The sequence below is a fragment of the Bos javanicus genome, chromosome 7 (genome assembly GCF_032452875.1).
Source record: "Bos javanicus breed banteng chromosome 7, ARS-OSU_banteng_1.0, whole genome shotgun sequence".
Taxonomy (NCBI): Eukaryota; Metazoa; Chordata; class Mammalia; order Artiodactyla; family Bovidae; genus Bos; species Bos javanicus.
The window spans coordinates 66,750,507-66,768,849 of NC_083874.1; the positions used below are offsets into that span (position 1 = coordinate 66,750,507).

General features: G+C 41.2%; 1 protein-coding gene across 4 annotated transcripts in view; it reads left to right on the forward strand.

Moving 5' to 3' along the window:
• Window positions 1-18,343, forward strand: part of SGCD (sarcoglycan delta) — a 1,108,732-nt gene that overhangs the window by 296,396 nt on the left and 793,993 nt on the right. For 2 of the 4 annotated variants that reach the window (XM_061424147.1, XM_061424149.1), the window contains exon 1: window positions 1,471-1,664. The exons of 1 other annotated variant lie outside the window; for it this stretch is intronic. The gene's annotated coding sequence lies outside the window, so the exon portion shown is untranslated. Of the gene's footprint in view, window positions 1-1,470; window positions 1,665-18,343 lie in introns of those variants that run through there. One more of the 4 variants, XM_061424150.1, reaches the window with a different exon arrangement.

An 18,343-nucleotide genomic window follows, 5' to 3' on the forward strand; every position in this document is an offset into this window, starting at 1 on the left:
GTGACTTAAAACTGATGACATCTGAATATTTCTCAGCCGTTACTACATATTTATGAAGAACAGTTAATCTGTGGGAAAGTGGAGAGAGAGAGAAACCATAAAATTTTAGAGCTGAGTGATTTCAGCCTCGTGTATAGTAGAGGAAATTGAGACTCAGGCAAGTTTTGTTACTTGTCCAGCAACAAACATTAGTCACCATGATAAAAAGCAACAACTACAAACTTGTAATGCAGCACTGGGGGTTTTGGGGTGTTTCCTTTGTGTCCATGTAAGGGCGAGGAATGGGTGCAAGGTGACTTTCTCATCCAGACATCCTCTTTCTCCAGACTGTCAAGGGCCATCTAGATGTCCAGGAGAGCTGTTCCCACAGGTCCTGATGCACTAGGTGTCCATCAGCGTCCAGGGCACGGATAGGTGCAGTGCACTGTGGACAGATAGCATCACCGAGTGTGCTGTTGAACCCAGTTCAAGTGCCAGACAGACTGAAACGTCATAGTTTGGAGCAGAGAAAGATTTTATTGCAGAGCCAAGCAAGAGAATAGGGTTTGTCCTGTGCAAAAGACCTGTTGATGGTTTTCTAGGAAGAATTTTTATAGGCAATGTTTGAGGGTAGGGCTGCAGGGTACACGACCTTTATCTGATTGACTGGTGGGGAGGATTTAATAAGGTGATGTTCCAGGAATCTCAGTCATCAGTCTCATGGTTCTAACCCATCTGGGGGCTGCTTGTGCTCAGCCTGAAGTTACCGTCCTCCACCTGGGTGGGGGCATTAGTTCCTGTAGAGGGACTCAGAGATATGTATGCACCTCTCTCAAGGGAGAGCCACAACAGGGTCCCCCATCACTACACTCTTGTTTCTTTCTGTATTCCCTCACCCCCCAGCTAGTCACTGTTTGAATTGGCCCTTTGGGACTCATGGAAGGTGTAGGAGGCTGAACCTTTTTTCCTACAAACAAGGAATGGGGGACACAGAAATGTTCTTGTGCTTAGGAGGGCCCCATAGGGTCCTGCTTGGTTTCAGGGGAGCAGTGTGCTGGCAGTACGTATGGAGTTCCCTCCTGGACATAGGCTGCAAGGCCAGCTATTGGCAGCCTCAGTGAGATGATAAGCACTATTCATGTAAACCCAGTAGATGGGATGTTGGAGCTTGCTTGTTTCCCAGGGATGTGGAAGATAAACAGCGGACCCTCATGGGTTCACAGAAGATGGGAGGCCTCTTGAGGTGGCCTGTGTCCCTTTGGCAGCTCCTCCAGGTTTGATCCTCCTATCAGAGGCCACTCTGTCCCCTAATCCTCCTAGTAGCATCCTGATTCCTCCTTTTCCCCTCATCCCAGGATTTTATACCAGGGTAGAAAATTTTCCACTTTATTCAGCACATCGTTCCCAAAACCATTGCTACTTGTCAGTGAGACCACACATTTCCTGAAGCGGGAAATTGACTCTTCTGCATCATCCCCCCTAAGGAAATGACTACAGAGGGCCTCGCTGATGAGTGAAGAGGAAAACCTTAGAACAAAACCACAAACATGCTTGTGTGTCTTTCAACAGTATTGTCCTGCCCATATCAGCATCAGTATCATCAGCAGCACCATCATCACGATCACCGTGACCACCATCAAGCAAATACATTTATTGAGGGCTTATTGAAACTGCCAGCACGCATTGTAACTATGTCATTTTATTGCACAGGTTTGCTGTAGCATTGGTCCTATTATATTCTCCATTTTGTAAGTGAGAAAACTGAATCTCATAGGGATTAAAAAATTGCCTAACAGTGCTTCGCAACCAAGTGCTATTTTGTCACTAGGGACATTTGGCAATGTCTGGAGACAGTTTTGATTATCATGAATAAGAGACTCTTTCAGGCTACACATTGTATAATTTATATCTAGCCCCCACAGCAAAGAATTTCCTGAAACAAAATATTAATAATACCCCAGTTAAGAAATTTTGGTGTTGTGTGATGCATTAGCAATTTGAAGAGCATTTTATCATGAATAAGTAATGAGTATTTAGCAAATGCTTATAGTATATTCAGAAAATTATGTTAATTCCTTATTAATCTATTTATGTGATAAATTCTAGCAATAGATTTTCAAATGTTAACACCATTCTTTCTTCCTGAGAAAAATTCTACCTCCTTTAAATATGATACTATTTATATGAAAATTTTAAGCATACAAAACAGTACTACTTTTATGAGAGAGAGAGAGAGAGAGAGATATATGCAAAAATATCACTCACCTAGAGCCAGACATCCTGGAATGTGAAGTCAAGTGGGCCTTAGAAAGTATCACTACGAACAAAGCTAGTGGAGGAACAAAGCTATTCCAAATCCTGAAAGATGATGCTGTGAAAGTGCTGCACACAATATGCCAGCAAATTTGGAAAACTCAGCAGTGGCCACAGGACTGGAAAAGGTCAGTTTTCATTCCAATCCCAAAGAAAGGCAATGCCAAAGAATGCTCAAACTACCGCACAATTGCATTCATCTCACACGCTAGTAAAATAATGCTTAAAATTCTCCAAGCCAAGCTTCAGCAATATGTGAACCATGAACTTCCCGATGTTCAAGCTGGTTCTAGAAAAGGCAGAGGAACCAGAGATCAAATTGCCAACACCCACTGGATCATTGAAAAAGCAAGAAAGTTCCAGAAAAACATCTATTTCTGCTTTATTGACTGTGTCAAAGCCTTTGACTGTGTGGATCACTATAAACTGTGGAAAATTCTGAAAGAGATGGGAATACCAGACCACCTGACCTGCCTCTTGAGAAATTTGTATGTAGGTCAGGAAGCAACAGTTAGAACTGGACATGGAACAACAGACTGGTTCCAAATAGGAAAAGGAGTACGTAAAGGCTGTATCTTGTCACCCTGCTTATGTAACTTATACAGAGTACATCATGAGAAACTCTGGGCTGGAAGAAGCACAAGCTGGAATCAAGATTGCCGGGAGAAATATCAATAACCTCAGATATGCAGATGACACCACCCTTATGGCAGAAAGTAAAGAGGAACTAAAGAACCTCTTGATGAAAGTGAAAGAGGAGAGTGAAAAAGTTGGCTTAAAGCTCAACATTCAGAAAACTAAGATCATGGCATCTGGTCCCATCACTTCATGGGAAATAGATGGGGAAACAGTGGAAACAGTGTCAGACTTTATTTTTGGGGGCTCCAAAATCACTGCAGATGGTGTTTGCAGCCATGAAATTAAAAGAAGCTTACTCCTTGGAGGGAAAGTTATGCCCAACCTCGATAGCATATTCAAAAGCAGAGATATTACTTTGCCAACAAAGGTCCATCTAGTCAAGGCTATGGTTTTTCCAGTGGTCATGTATGGATGTGAGAGTTGGACTGTGAAGAAAGCTGAGCGCTGAAGAATTGATGCCTTTGAACTGTGGTGCTGGGGGAAGACTCTTGCAATTCCCTTGGACTGCAAGGAGTTCCAACCAGTCCATCCTGAAGGAGACCAGTCCTGGGTGTTCATTGGAAGGACTGTAGCTGAAGCTGAAACTCCAATACTTTGTGCACCTCATGCGAAGAGTTGACTCATTGGAAAAGACCCTGATGCTGGGAGGGATTGGGGGCAGGAGGAGAAGGGAACCACAGAGGATGAGATGGCTGGATGGCATCGCCGACTCAATGGACTTGAGTTTGGGTGGACTTTGGGAGTTGGTGATGGACAGGGAGGCTGGCGTGGGGTCACAAAGAGTCAGACATGACTGAGCAACTGAATTGAACTAATATGTAATAAAAGTATTTTTCAAAACCTGTAGCAGCAAATGCTTTACCAGCTGAGCCACAAGGGAATCCCAAGAATACTGGAGTGGATTAGTCTATCCCTTCTCCAGTGGATCCTCCCGACCCAGGAATTGAACTGGGGTCTCCTGCATTGCAGGTGGATTCTTTACCAACTGAGCTATTAGGGAAGCCAGTAACAGAGAGAGACACACTAATTTCAGAATAACAGTTACTTTCTGTAAAGGAAATAAATGGAAATCATGGAGAGAATTCTTTAATAAAGTCTTGCACCATTTTACATCTTTAAAAGTAGGTGTGAAGCACAGTGTAAACATTTGCTAAATCTGGGAGTGTGTATGGAATGCCTGATTCATCATTTTTCATATTTTTGGACATTTGAAATAGCTTATATTTGGAAAAAAATGTAGAGCTAAAGAGAAATCTTAACTTTAAAAAAATTAATTACAATGAAAATAGAGCTGAAATGGTATAGTGGCTAAATAGTAAATAGTAGCTGAAATGCCAGATCTGGGATTCAGAGTTAGGTGTAACTGCTTCCAGAGCCCACACTCTCAACTCCCACACCTTGTTACTTCTCCCACAGGAGCCAGTGCAGGAAGAAGTAATAGTGACAGGAGCAATGGGGCGCCAGACACTGTTCTCAGTAGCTGGTGTGTACTAAGTCATTTATTCTACCCCATGATCCTATGCAGGAAATACTCTTCTTTTCTTTATGTTGTAGATGAAGGCTTTGAGGAGCAGGTGGAGCATAAATCACTTGAAATCTGTTCTCTTAGTGTCTGTCATCTGCTCCTCCCCCTCCATCCCGGAGGAGAGTCCATGAATGAGGGGTTCACAAGGGAGGAGCAATGTGTCCATCACTGGGTATAATCCTTGACACCACCTTCTTCCTCATCCCCTGTTTTCATCAATCACCAATCTTTCCTAAATCCCCAAACTGCCCACTTCTCTTCACCTCCACTGCCTGCTGCTCTTCTCCTCTCAGTTACAGTCATCTTCCACATGCCATAGCCTTTTGACAGCTCTCCCTGCTGTCTCTCCTATTCATCTTCTAGATCTGAGCAGAGTGCTTGACATGCAGATTGCATCCCCTAATTCCCCTTCCCCGGGCTTCACATGGTTGTTAAAATACGAAGAAAATCTTTAGTGTAAAGATCAGGCATGATCTAGGATATCAGGCTCCTTTCTTGTCCATCTTCCCTTGGGTTTCCAGCCACTTGGCTAAGCACTTTCACACCTGAGGTATGTCCCTCCCCACTTTTCTTTCCCCTTTGGTAACCATGAGTTTGTTTTTTTTTAATCTGTGAGTCTGTTTCTCTTTTGCATATATATTCATTTATATTAGTTTTTAGATTTCACATATAAGTGATGTCATCTAGTATTTGTCTTGCTCTGACTTATTTCACTAAGCACTTTTTTCTCTATAATATTCACAAGTTTAATTGAAAAAGTAACTAATTAAAGCCTGCTGGAAACCAAAACCATAACATGGGTCCCAAGCCTGTTTTCTCTATGAACGTATCTTCAGGGTGTAGAAAGTGCTTGGTGGGTAGTGGTGGTTTAGTCGCTCAGTCATGTCCAACTCTTTGTGACCCCATGGACTGTACCCTGCCAGGCTCCTCTGCCCATGGGATTTCCCAGGCAAGACTACTGGAATGGGTTGCCATTTCCTTCTCCAGGGGATCTCCCCAACCCAGGAATTGAATGAGTGTCTCCTGTGTTGCCGGAGAAGGCAATGGCAACCCACTCCAGTACTCTTGCCTGGACAATCCCATGGACAGAGGGAGCCTGGTGGGCTGCTGTCTATGGGGTCTAACAGAATTGGACATGATTGAAGTGACTTAGCAGCAGCAGCAGCAGCTCCTGTGTTGCAGACAACCTCCTGCACTGCAGGCAGATTCTTTACCACTGAGTCACCAGGGATTCCCATAATAAATGTATATTGAATAAATGAAGGATTAAATGAATGAGTGGATGAATGAATTTGTTTTTCTCTATTGATGTGGTAAATGGACAGGAAGACAACTCTGCTAGTCCACTGCCTGTGACCCCAGTTTGTCTCTTCCCTGTGATGTGGTGCATGGATCTGAAGGGTGAAAAGCTTGTCCAGAGTGGCCACCAAAAAGAAAGAGAAATATCAGCTTACTATCACAGGTCAAGGTTTGGAGGCCAGCAGGCTAGGAAACCAGGAAGTAAAGAGTGAAGAACTGAAGGTCATGGTGGATGTTTTCATGGCTGGGGGAGGGCCAGTCACATACAAGTGATTGGAATGCATACATCTATGAAAAGACCAAAATGTGGCATAGTTCATTTGTGTTTGGGCATTCCATTTATGATTTCATTTGTCAAAGGATTAGTTCCAACATACTATTATGTATAAGAATCACATTTGGCTTCTGAAAAATGCAGAGTCCAGCACATATCTAGAAAGCAGTTCTGAATCAGTACGTTCAGATGGACCAGAGCCCAAATATCTGCATCAAAATAGTAAATAAGAGTGGAGGTGGGATGGAACACTGGAGGAAAACACAAACAGTTTTAAAAATCCTTGACCAATTACAAACTTTTGATTTAGTGGAAGCACCAGTCATGGTGTCCATCTTCAAACATGGCGACTGTGTCACTAGATTCCCTTAACAAGGAGGGTGATGTCATTATTACACCAATGAAATGTGCTAACCAACTGTAGTACATAATGGCTTCTACTTCAACTCTTACATGATAAAAATTCATGTTGATTTTGCTTCCCTTGTCTAGACTCAGCCCTCACCAAGTATAAATATCAACCCAGAACTTTTATGGTGATATCTTCTTAATTAAGCTCTAAAAAATATACCTGGGCTTCCCAGGTGGAGCTACTTGTAAAGAACCCTGCTGCCAATGAAGAAATTGTAGATGCAGGTTTGATCCCTGGGTCAGGAAGATCTCCTGGAGGAGGGCATGGAAACTCACTGGAGTATTCTTGCCTGGAGAATCCCATGGACAGAAGAGCCTGGTGGGCTACAGTCCATAGGGTTGCAAAGAGTTGGACACAACCGAAGCGACTTAGCACACATCCAAAACGGTATATATTGTCAGCCCTCCACCCTATAAATGCAAGCATTTCATGTTACTTTTACAAAATTATTATTCAGGAGCAGAACTGTTCCTTCGGAGAGAGTGTTTTGGGGGGAAGTTAGACTTTAAAAAAAAGAAGATGGAAAGTGATGAGCAGAAAAGCTGCCTTTAAAAGAGTATTTACAATGAAGAAATTTCTATTTAAAGCTTGGTTTAAAAACAACAACAACAAAAAACTGGCCTCTCAGATGACCAAACAGATCATAAAGCTGGCCTCATCCTGATTTCATTATCATGTAGCACAGTGTGTCTCCTAGGGGACTTGTATTTTCTTAGTCATGCAGCACTTCACAGCTGGGCTGAAAATGCTGCCACATTATTTTTGAATGCAAGAAACTTGTGATTCCAGACTCTCCTAGGATTTTAACTCTCTTGCCTGAACAGACTGACACAACAACAGATGGTCCACATTGGATCACTGCAACTACCTTGGATATTAAGGATCAAACTCTTCAGAATAACAACTAGTGCATTAGATTCTGTAGACAAGTTTCTAATGGACTGACGTATACTTGTGGAAAAAACAAAAACAAAACCAAAACCAGACTGAGCTCTATAGTAAAGCTATCAGCTTCTTTTTATAATCTTTTTTTATATTGAAGTATAGTTGATTAGCAGTGTTGTGTTACTTTCAGGTGTACTGCAAAGTGATTCATTTATACGTATGTATCTATCTATTATATTCAAATTCTTTGCCCATATAAGTTATTACAGGATATTGAGCAGAGATCTCTGTGCGATAGAGAAGTTCCTTGTTGGTTATATATTTTACATATGGTAGTGTGTATATGTGAATATTGCTCCCAATTTATCCCTCCCCCTAACCAAAAGAAAACCCTTTAGTAACCATAAGTTTGTCTTCTAAGTCTCTGAGTCTGTTTCTGTTTTGTAAATAAGTTCATTTGTATCATTTTTTAATATTCTGCATGTAAGCAATATCATATGATGTTTGTCTTTCTCTCTCTGACTTGCTTCAGTTAGTATGATAATCTCTAGGTCTATCCACGTTGCAAATGACATTATTTCATTCTTTTTAATGACTGGGTTATATTTCATCAAATATATGTACTGTATCTTCTTTATCCACTCCTCTCTCAATGGACATTTAGGTTGCTTCCATGTCTTGGCTGTTGTAAACAGCACTGCAATGAACACTGAGGTATATGTATCCTTATGAACTATGGTTTTCCTCAGATTTATGCCCAGGAGTTAAATTGCTGGATCCTATGGTAGCTCTAGTTTGTTTTATAAGGAACCTCCATACTGTTCTCTATAGTGGCTATAATAATTTACATTCCCACCAACAGTGTAGAAGAGTTCTCTTTTCTCCACACTCTCTCTAGCTTTTATTGTGTGTAGACTTTTTGATGATGGCCATTCTGACTGGTGTGAAGTAATACTTCATATTTTTTATTTACATTTCTCTAATAGTTAGCAGTATGGAGTATTTTTTTTTCATGTGCCTCTTGGCCACCTGTATGTATTTTTTGGAGAAATGTCTATTTAGATCTTCTACCCATTTTTTGATTTTTTTTTTTAAATTAAGCTACATGAGCTATTGTAGAGTTTTGGAAATTAATCCCTTGTCAGATCATTTACAAATATTTTCTCCCACTCTGTGGGTTGTCTCTTTTATTGTTTATGGTTTCCTTTGCTGTGCAAAAGCTTTTCAGATTAATTAGGTCCCATTTGTTTATTTTTGTTTTTATTTCCATTATTTTAGAAGACAATTTGAAAAAAAGATACCACTGCAAATTATATCAAAGAGTATTCTTCCTCTAAGAGTTTTTGTAGTATCAGGTCTTACATTTAGTTCTTTAATCTATTTTGAGTTATTTTTGTGTATGATGTTATAGAATGTTCTAATTTCATTCTTTTAGATGTAGCTGTCTAGTTTTCCCAGCCCCAGTTGTTGAAGAGATTGTCTTTTCTCTATTGTATAGTCTTGCCTCCTTTGTTGTAGATTGATTGACCACAGATGCATGGGCTAATTTCTGGACTTTCTATTCTGTTCTATTGTTCTATAACTCTATTTTTGTGCCCAAACCATACTGTTTAGATAACTGTGGTATTGTAGTATAGTCTAAAGTCAGGCATCCTGATTCCTCCAGCCCCATTCTTCTTTCTCAAGACTGCTTTGGCTATTTTGGGTATTTTTGGTCTCCAAAGAAATTAAAACATTTTCTGTTCCAGTTCTGTGAAAAACACCATTGGTAATTTGATAGAGATTTGGAGCAATATAAGCTTCTTAAGGGAATACAATACCTGCTCACATCTGTGCTGAGTAAATGCAGGAAGTTTAAGATGAATCCACATGACTATTCCTCCAGTCTCTGGTTGGGGAATATTACATCTCCAGGAACTGGATCCTGAGACAGAAATTAACGTGTATTACTTCAATTAATGAGGGCTGTTAGGATCAATATTTGTGGAAGGGAAGGGAAATAAAGATTAAGCAGATGGAGAAGTTAGGACATGATGCAGTTTCAAAAATGCCTCTGCCAACCTCATGGGGAGTTCTGAAGCTAGATTGGCTCTCTACCATTGTCCCTAAGTGAGACAAGGAAACTGAGCCTTGATGCTCCTGCCTGGACCAGTCATTCATTGTAGGAAGGGTCACAAGGGCAATTCTAAAAGAGGGTTTATAGTTGAGTACAATAATGTGTTCTGGGTAATGCCCATCCTGGTGTTCTCTGCACTGGTGCTTGGGGTGCCTACTAAGGCTGGCTCAGATGAGAGTTATATGATCATGGCATGGACTCCTGGTGATGGAAGCTTATGTGGACTACTGAAGATTTCTAAACAGCTTCAAAGACACCTCTCAAAGGGCACTTAGTGCATGGACTGCAAATGTGATCACTAGTTTCATAGCTCTTTTTTGTGCATCTTAAAAATATTAAGCTTATTTGTGTTTGAAAAGAAAGATATGTAATGGGAGTATACAAAAATACTGCTAAGTCGCTTCAGTCGTGTCCGACTCTGTGCGACCCCGTAGACGGCAGCCCACCAGGCTCCACCATCCCTGGGATTCTCCAGACAAGAACACTGGAGTGGGTTGCCATTTCCTTCTCCAAAAATAATTCATCCAAAAAAATACACACACACACACACAAAAAAAAAACATCGTCTCAGAACATATCAGTAACTCATGCTGGGCAGACTGGGAGACTGATGGCTTCTAAGCTGAGAAAGAATTGTCAGTGGCAGGAATTTAGCAGTTAAGAATGGCAGTGTATGAAAATCTAGTGGTCCAACTCACAAAATCCAAAGGGACACAGCAAACTCAGGCTCTCTCTGGATCTTTGTTCACCTTGGGAGGATTCCATCTGGTTCATAAGAGAGGGAGGGGTGACAGCAGGCAGAGGTTGTCTTCATGGTCCAGAGGATGGAGGAGAGGGAGCCCAGCTGGAAAAAGCCTCTGAACCCACTGGGGAGAGGATGAAGTGTGAGTAAGGAATGGACAAGAGTCAGGGAAGGCTTGGTGGCCTGGAGACAGAACCCCAGGCTGCTTAGTTTGAGTCTGTCCAGTATGCTCTTTGGCACTGTTTATAATTTGTCTCACATACATAAAAGGTTTGCTGCCCCAATGAGATAAAAAAAATTTCAAGAGTAAAGACAAGGTTTCTCTTCTTTTATATCCTCCCTTTATTTGTAACAGTATGTGGGCTATTCTAAACCAATACTCTGGGGTCTGGCTGACTGGAAGGAAGGAAGGATAGAAAGAAGAGCACTGGGACTTCATGGTGGTCCAGTGGCTAAGACTCTGCGCTCCCAATCCAGGGGGCCCCAGTTCTATTTCTGTGCAGGAAACTAGATCCCACATGCCGCAACGAAAGATCCTGAATACAGCAACTAAGACCCAGTACAAGTAAATAAATAAATTATTATTATTATTTTTTAAGAAGAGACCTAAATGAAACAAAGGATTTTAAAACCCTCTAACCTGGAACACTCCTCTGCTTGTTCTTAATGTACATATTTCTATTTTGCTTCCAGTCTGAAATGTAAATATCACCCCCTTCCACTTTCCTTCACAATTCAAATTATACACTTTATCCCCAATATGCCTTCCCTTGCACCGTTCTTTTCCTATGAAGTACTCATCACAGTAGAGAAAGACCTATTTGTTTTGTGTTTTGCTGTTTGATCTCTGTTTCTGTTCAGACTGTCAGTGGTGCAAGGGGAGGGCTTTGTCTGTCATTCTATGTCATGTTTTCTGTCTGATGCATGTCTATATTAGTCAGTGATGTTTGAACAAATGAATGAAATGAAAGAAAAATGTAAAGAATTTCTTGTACTGGTGAGGAAGTAAATTGAAGAGTAGAAAGTTCTTGGTTACTGGATTTGTAGTGTATTTTACCTTTCCATGAATGAACTCAACATAAATCTGTCTGGACACTGAAGACAGTGTTTTCCAATCCCACTAGACTCATTTGTACTTGTAGGCTGGTAGGGTTCCATATTCACAGGGACCCAATCTAAACATGGCCGTTCACTGCCCTTCCTCTGGCCATCTCTCTCTCCAGGACACCTTTTGTCTCCCAGCGTGTCTTTTCTGTCATTTTATGTATAATTAACTCTGCCCGTGATAAGAATTTTTTTGACAGGTTTCCCAGCCAGTGGAGTAAATTTAGAGACCTGATTACCACATGCCTGAACTCTGGGCTCGCTTTGAGCCCTCAGCTATGATATTGCAGATGAATGACTTGGTCTGGCTGCTTTCTCGGGGGAAGGCTTTTTTGAAATTATTATGACTCCTATCTCCAAAGTATTTCAAATGCCAGCAATTGAGATTGGGCTCTGAAATTAGGATGTACTGGTTTTTGTACTTGACACAACCCTGAATTTTTGTATTTCTGCCTTGAACAGACAACCCCCAGTGAAGATGAGTAGCACAGCTGGGAAAACTTGTGTAGGCAGTTTTCAGTTTTCTTTTTCCCTTTGCCAATAGTAGAGAGAAAAGAAATAGGCTGATAAACAATTAGTGAGTTGCAGCTTATTTTTTCAATATTTTTTCCTATCTTAAAAAAAGTTCACTCTTTCAGGTTCTCTGAGATGACATGGATCAGTAATAGCAATGATGATAGTAGTGTTTGCCAAGGATTTCTCTGTGCTAGTCACTGCACAAAGCTCAACCATGTGTCTTAGGTCCTCTCATAGCTCCTGTTTTACTGATGAGAAAACTGAATCTCAGCACTTAAATAACTTTCCTACTAGCTGGCAGAGCTGTGACCCAGACACAGTTGTCTTGGAATCCACACCTCAGGCTTAATACTACACTCTTCTCTCTGTGATATGAAACTGCTTGGACTGATATTCTTGGCCAGAAAGATTTCAGAAACAGAGCTCCCATAGAAATAACATTTTCTCAGGTTTCCAAGGAAGGATAGTGGTCACCCTACAAACATTTTGTTTTAAAGAAGGTCAAACTTGTAAATGATCATAATTTGGGGCAGATTTTTACTTTAATGATAACCAAGTGTTACATTAATAACCCCCTAGAGTTACTGGGGCAGTTGTACTGAAAGTCCCCTAAACCTTCAAGTTGCGAATTTTCAAAGATGTGAACACATGTCTGGTTCCAGCAGCGAACCAGAACCTGTGTCATCAATGTCAGGCATGAGTGACACTGCTGCTTGCCCTCCGTCTCCTATTGCTGACCGTCCTTCAGCTCTACCGTTTCCCACCACTTCTCCCTTCTCCAGGCAGTAACTCTTCTTTGCTTGTTCACTTGATGCCAGCCCTTGTATGCCAGCTGTTGTACTGTATGTACTACTGTACTTTTCAAGGTGCTATACTTTACATTTAAAATGTTTAATTTTTTTTTATGTATTACTTGTGTGAAAAGTATTATAAATCTATTATATTACAGTACTATGTAGCCAGTTGTGTTAGTTGGATACCTAGGCTAACTTCATTGGACTTAAAATGCGCTCTTGGATCAGAACTTGTTCATTTATAGCGGACTTACTATATTGTTCTCTGTTCAATTCTTGAGTCGGGAAAATCCCCTGGTGAAAGGCTAGGCTTCTCACTCCAGTATTATTGGGCTTTCCTGGTGGGTCAGATGGGAAAGAATCTGCCTGCATTGTGAGAGACCTGGATTCAATTTCTAGGTTGGGAAGATCCCCTGGAGAAGGGAACCTGAATATTCACTGGAAGAACTGATGCTGAAGCTCCAATATTTTGGTCATCTGATGAGAACAGATGACTCATTGGAGAAGTCCCTGATGCTGGGAAAGATTGAGGGAAGAAAGAGAAGAGGGCATCAGAGGACGAGATGGCTGGAATGCATCACTGATGCAATGAGCATGAACATGGGCAAACTCCGGGAGATGTTGAGGGACAGGGAGGCCTGGAGCGCTGCAATCCATGGGGTCGCAAAGAGTCCGACATGACTGGGCAGCTAAACAACAACAGCAACTATATTATTCTAGTTCTAATTTGAGCAAGTTTACATAGAAACCTCGGGTTCAAGATGCTTTATCTGGAATAACTTCTTGTCCCTCTGCTTATAGTCCCCTGATCTGTCTACAGCAGATGGCCACTGTCCCAGGTGTAAGTGGGTGGAAATTCCTTGACCTTCACTGACCTGTTCCAGTCCATTTACGGTAACTATTATTTCCATCTTTGGAAACATTAAGTGATCTCTTGTATGAAGATGTTACTTAATAGAAATTATTCATATTTGTAAAGTATTTTCTGCTTTACAAAACATGTTCGTGTACTTGGTTTTCATGTGATCCTGAGTCAGGCAGGGCAGGAATTCATTCCCTTCTTGATTCAGCAAGTTTTCCTTGTGTCTCCTATTTGTATAAAAGTATCCATTTTGCAGATAAGTAAACTGAATCTCAAAGAGAATAAATTGCCTTCTGTGCCTTTCTCAGTCTTACAATGCCAAAATTAGGGCTTCTCTAAACCTGTGGTGAGCTGATGTTTGAAGGACAGACTCTGTACTTCATTTCCTAAGCCATGGATTAAAATTTTGCTCACAGGGGCAGCCTGAGTATAATTTCATGTATATAACAGTTTCTAGAATTATTAATCAACAAGAATTCCTTTGCATTAATCAGTAAACAGTCCCTTTCCTTTAGAAGCATGGTTCCTGCTTGTATTTTCTTTATGGAAAATCCTTAGAATGGTTTATAACACCCTCTCATTCTAGTTTTTATGTCTGTCTTCAGCCCAATCTTACAATTCCAGCATTTTCAGTTTCTCACCGTTGCTCTGTTTTCTCTTGCTTCACAGTCTTCACTGGTCTTTCTTGCCTCAATCTGCACCTTTTCAACTTTTTAATATGCCAGGGAAGTTTAGTTGACACATTGCTACCAGAACCTCTGATACAGACTATTACTGCCGAGCACCTCCCCTCCATTTGGCTACTATTTTCATATGTATTTATATAAATGTTGTTCACTTAATATTTCTATCCCCCACTGGACTGAAAGCAGTGGAGGAGATGCCTATTTTTGTTCACCACTAGGGAGCTTAATTCATGTGAAAGTTACCACCATGTGCCTGACAAGAGTAGGTGAGACACTCCAAAAATAGATATTTAGGTGAATGAATCAAAGTAAGGCTCACCCGTTTTGGATCTTTGATGTTCTTGGATTACTCACACAAATCTTGAATTTTTTATTACTGCAGTAACAAGTTACCAAAAATTTGATGGCTTACAAAAATATCTGTTATTTGTCTGTTTCCATGGGTCAGAAGTCTAGGTACAAGATGACTCAGATTCTCTGCTTATGGCCACGAGGTCACAGTTAAGATGTTGATAGGCCTGGGCTGTCGTCTAGGGGCGGGGCCATCTGCTTTTAGGCTTGTTCAGGTTGTTGGTAGAATTCTGTGTGCTTCCCTGTTGTTGGCCAGGGGCTACTCTTAGTTCTGGATAAACAGCCCTCAGCCCATGGTCACGGACTCTCTTTGTGTTTATCAGCTTTTGCCTTCTCCTCTGCCTCATTTTCTGACTTGTTTTTCCCACCTCTTCTGCTTTTCAGGCTCTTCCATAGCTTACCAGGATATTCTAGGATAATCTCATCGGATTGACATATCCTAGGGGTTAGGACATGGGCATATTTGCAGAATCCTTTTCCTACCTACCATAAGTCAAATGTACATACATTTGTGTGTGAGTTATTATAATGAAGAGAATGGCATTTGTAATAGAATGACATTTCTGTGGGTTTCTTCCATTTCTGTAGATGCCACAGAATTTGGTAGATAGGTTTCCTAGAAGTGGAGCTAATGAAGTTAGGGACTGCATGGCTTCAAACAATTTAAAATAATAGCATTCTCACTCCATTACTTTTGAGTGGTAGCAGTTCACATTAGTGCACTGATTCCTTACAGAGCAGGAGTGCTGACTAAATGAGGTTCACAAAATGGACAGAGGAGAAGCATGTTTCGTGGCAGATGGCTGTCAGCTTTAATAGACGGCCGTGCCTTTGGGGCTACCCCTCACCTACTAATGAACACTTTGCCTCTTTCACGGGACTGACACCTCTTGGGAGTTTGCCCAAGATGATAGTCTTTCTATAAAAGGGATTTTCCTAAATTTGGATGCTTCAGAATTTCTTCTTTGCATTTTCAAACCCTGATGCTATTCTTCTTCTCTTGATACAGTCAGGAATAGAGTATGATTGCACCTCAAGGAGGCGGGGGCTAATAATCTAAGATTTAAAAAAATAGGTAATTTTTTCAATGATTCCATTGACTTACCTTTTTCCTTTTCCTTTCCTCCCTGCCCCCCTCTTTTCCCTTCTGTCTGTCTTTCTTTTTCATTCATTTATTCATTCCCTATATCTTATGACCAAAAATTTAAAAATACTCTTTGGTATTTGTGTGTAGGTCACTTTAACCTTTTTTTTACCCATCCTGGAGTTGATGATACACTCATTTATTTTGATATTTGGCAAAACTAATACAATTATGTAAAGTTTAAAAATAAAATTTAAAAAAATGAAGCAGAAAAAAAAATGAAACATCCACTATCAGGTCAGTGTGAGAAATATTATGAAATGTCTTTTATTTCTGAATATTTTCAGGGCATTTTACCATATTAAAAGAGTCTATTATTTACCAAACTTATTTCACCATGCTCATATTCCCCTAGCATATATGATTAGTATGCATGGAACCAAGATTCTAGACATCAATGGGAAATGGTGCTTGAGAATACAGAACAAGAGAAGTTAGAGATGGGAAAAAGTACCAGAGGATTCCTCTGTGGCTTGTGATGTGCATGACATCAACTCTGCCAGGATTAATACAGGAAGCATGTGCCCTGAAACAGTTTGTGGGTACCAGTTTATGACCTGTTAGGAACCAAGCCACACAGCAGGAGGTGAGTGGCAGACCAGGGAGCCAAGCTAGCTCCCCACCAGTAGCATCACTAGCATTATTAGCTGAGTCCCACCTCCTGTCTCATCAGCCATGGCATTAGATTCTCATAGGAGTATGAACTCTATTGTGAACTGCGCATGCAAGAGATCTACATTGCACAGTTCTTGTGAGAATCATCCCAAACCAACCCCCACCCCAATTAGTGAAAAAGTTGTCTTCCATGAAAGTGGTCCCTGGTGCCCAAGAGTTTGGGGACCACTGCTTTAAATCACCATTCTGTGGGCTGATAACTCACTTCACCTATGTCCAACTCTTTGCAACCCCATGGTCTGTAGCCTGCCAGGCTCCTCTGTCTGTGGGATTTTCCTGGCAGGAATACTGGAGTGGGTTGCCATTTCTTCTTTCTTTGCAGGATGGGAGGGATGCAAATTGAGAAGAGCATGCAAAGCTGGGTCATAGGTTGAGAACTGATCATGCATAGAAGCACGGAGGAGAGTTTGGGACTCAGGCCATAGAATGCGGTATTTTGTATGGACAAAGCACTGAGAGTCCAGATTCATGCAGATAGCTCCACACTCTTTCCTTCTGATACCTGCTTCCACAGTCATCCCTTCAGAGTTTGCATGATGACCACTGGAGAGTTTCACATTGACTCTTAAGAAGTGTGATTTACCATTGTAACAAAGTAACAACGCTGTTGAGCACTTACATTTGCAAGGCCCTGCACTAGGCAATGGCACCCCACTCCAGTACTCTTGCCTGGAAAATCCCATGGACGGAGGAGCCTGGAAGGCTGCAGTCCATGGGGTCGCTAAACGTTGGACACGATTGAGCGACTTCACTTTCATTTTTCACTTTCATGCATTGGAGAAGGAAATGGCAATCCATTCCAGTGTTCTTGCCTAGTGAATCCCAGGGATGGCAGAGCCTGGTGGGCTGCCGTCTATGGGGTTGCACAGAGTCGGACACGACTGAAGCGACTTAGCAGCAGCAGCAGCAGCACTAGACATGGTGGCAGCAAGGTGGATAGTAGAGTATGAGCTGTGTTTCTCAATTGCAAAACACTTATAGAATTGTCAGTAGAGGAGCTGAAAAGATCATCTTTTTCATTAAACTTCCTTCACGAGTGTTCATAATGGCCTGTTAAGAAAAAAATGTCGCCAGTCCTTGTTCCCATGCACTGATGCCCCATGACAAAGAAGGCTTGAATGGCATTCGAGAAGGATTAGGCAACTTTTGAGTAAGGACTCAACAGAAATATAGCTAACTTCCAAAAAAGACCATATTCTTATAATTTGAATTTTCATTTATTAATATCCTTCCTGAACATTCCTCTCATAGCTAATAACATTTAATGCCCCTCAACCCCACAGTTGAGACAATTCAGAGTCAATTTTGAGTTGTTAACTTTCTTAACCTTCTAAAACCCACTGGTTTCTAAATTTTATCTTTCTGCTCCCCAAATATCTCTAAAAGCTACCCTCTTCTACCTGCTCCATGCTCCAGTATCACTGTCTAGTTTGATTCCTCATTATCCTTTGGCTGGTTTATAGAAATAACCTCCTAATGATTCTTGTTACTCAATTTCTAGTGACTCCAGTCCATCTCCCTTTCTGCTGCCAATTATCGATCCAGAACAGAGACCCGATTATGTCACTCTCTTGTTCACAATCCTTCAGAGGTTTTTCCTTGCTTATGGGATAAAGCGTCAGACTCAGGTTGGTATTTATGAGGCCTCTCATGATGTGGCTCCAGCCTGGCCTTTCGGTTTCATTGCCTGCCAGTTCTTAGGGCTCATGCCAGTATTTACTCCATCTGCCCTCTCTGCCAAACACTTTCACCCTAAGGCAATTATCCGAGTTCAAAATATTCCACTCTACCTCTTACTTCTCTCCAGCAAAGTCCTATTCATCTTTCCATGTCTAGCTAAGATGTCCCTCTCTCCAGACAGCCTGTTATGATTCAAGTCTACCTTCTCCTATCCCATCTTCTTTCCTCATCAACACTTAAATACATGTTATTTGTATGCTGGTATGCTAATAACAACAATAACCATGGCAACTTCCATTAACTAACTCTGTCAGGCCATTCTGGGCACAATAGTTGTCTCACTGAAT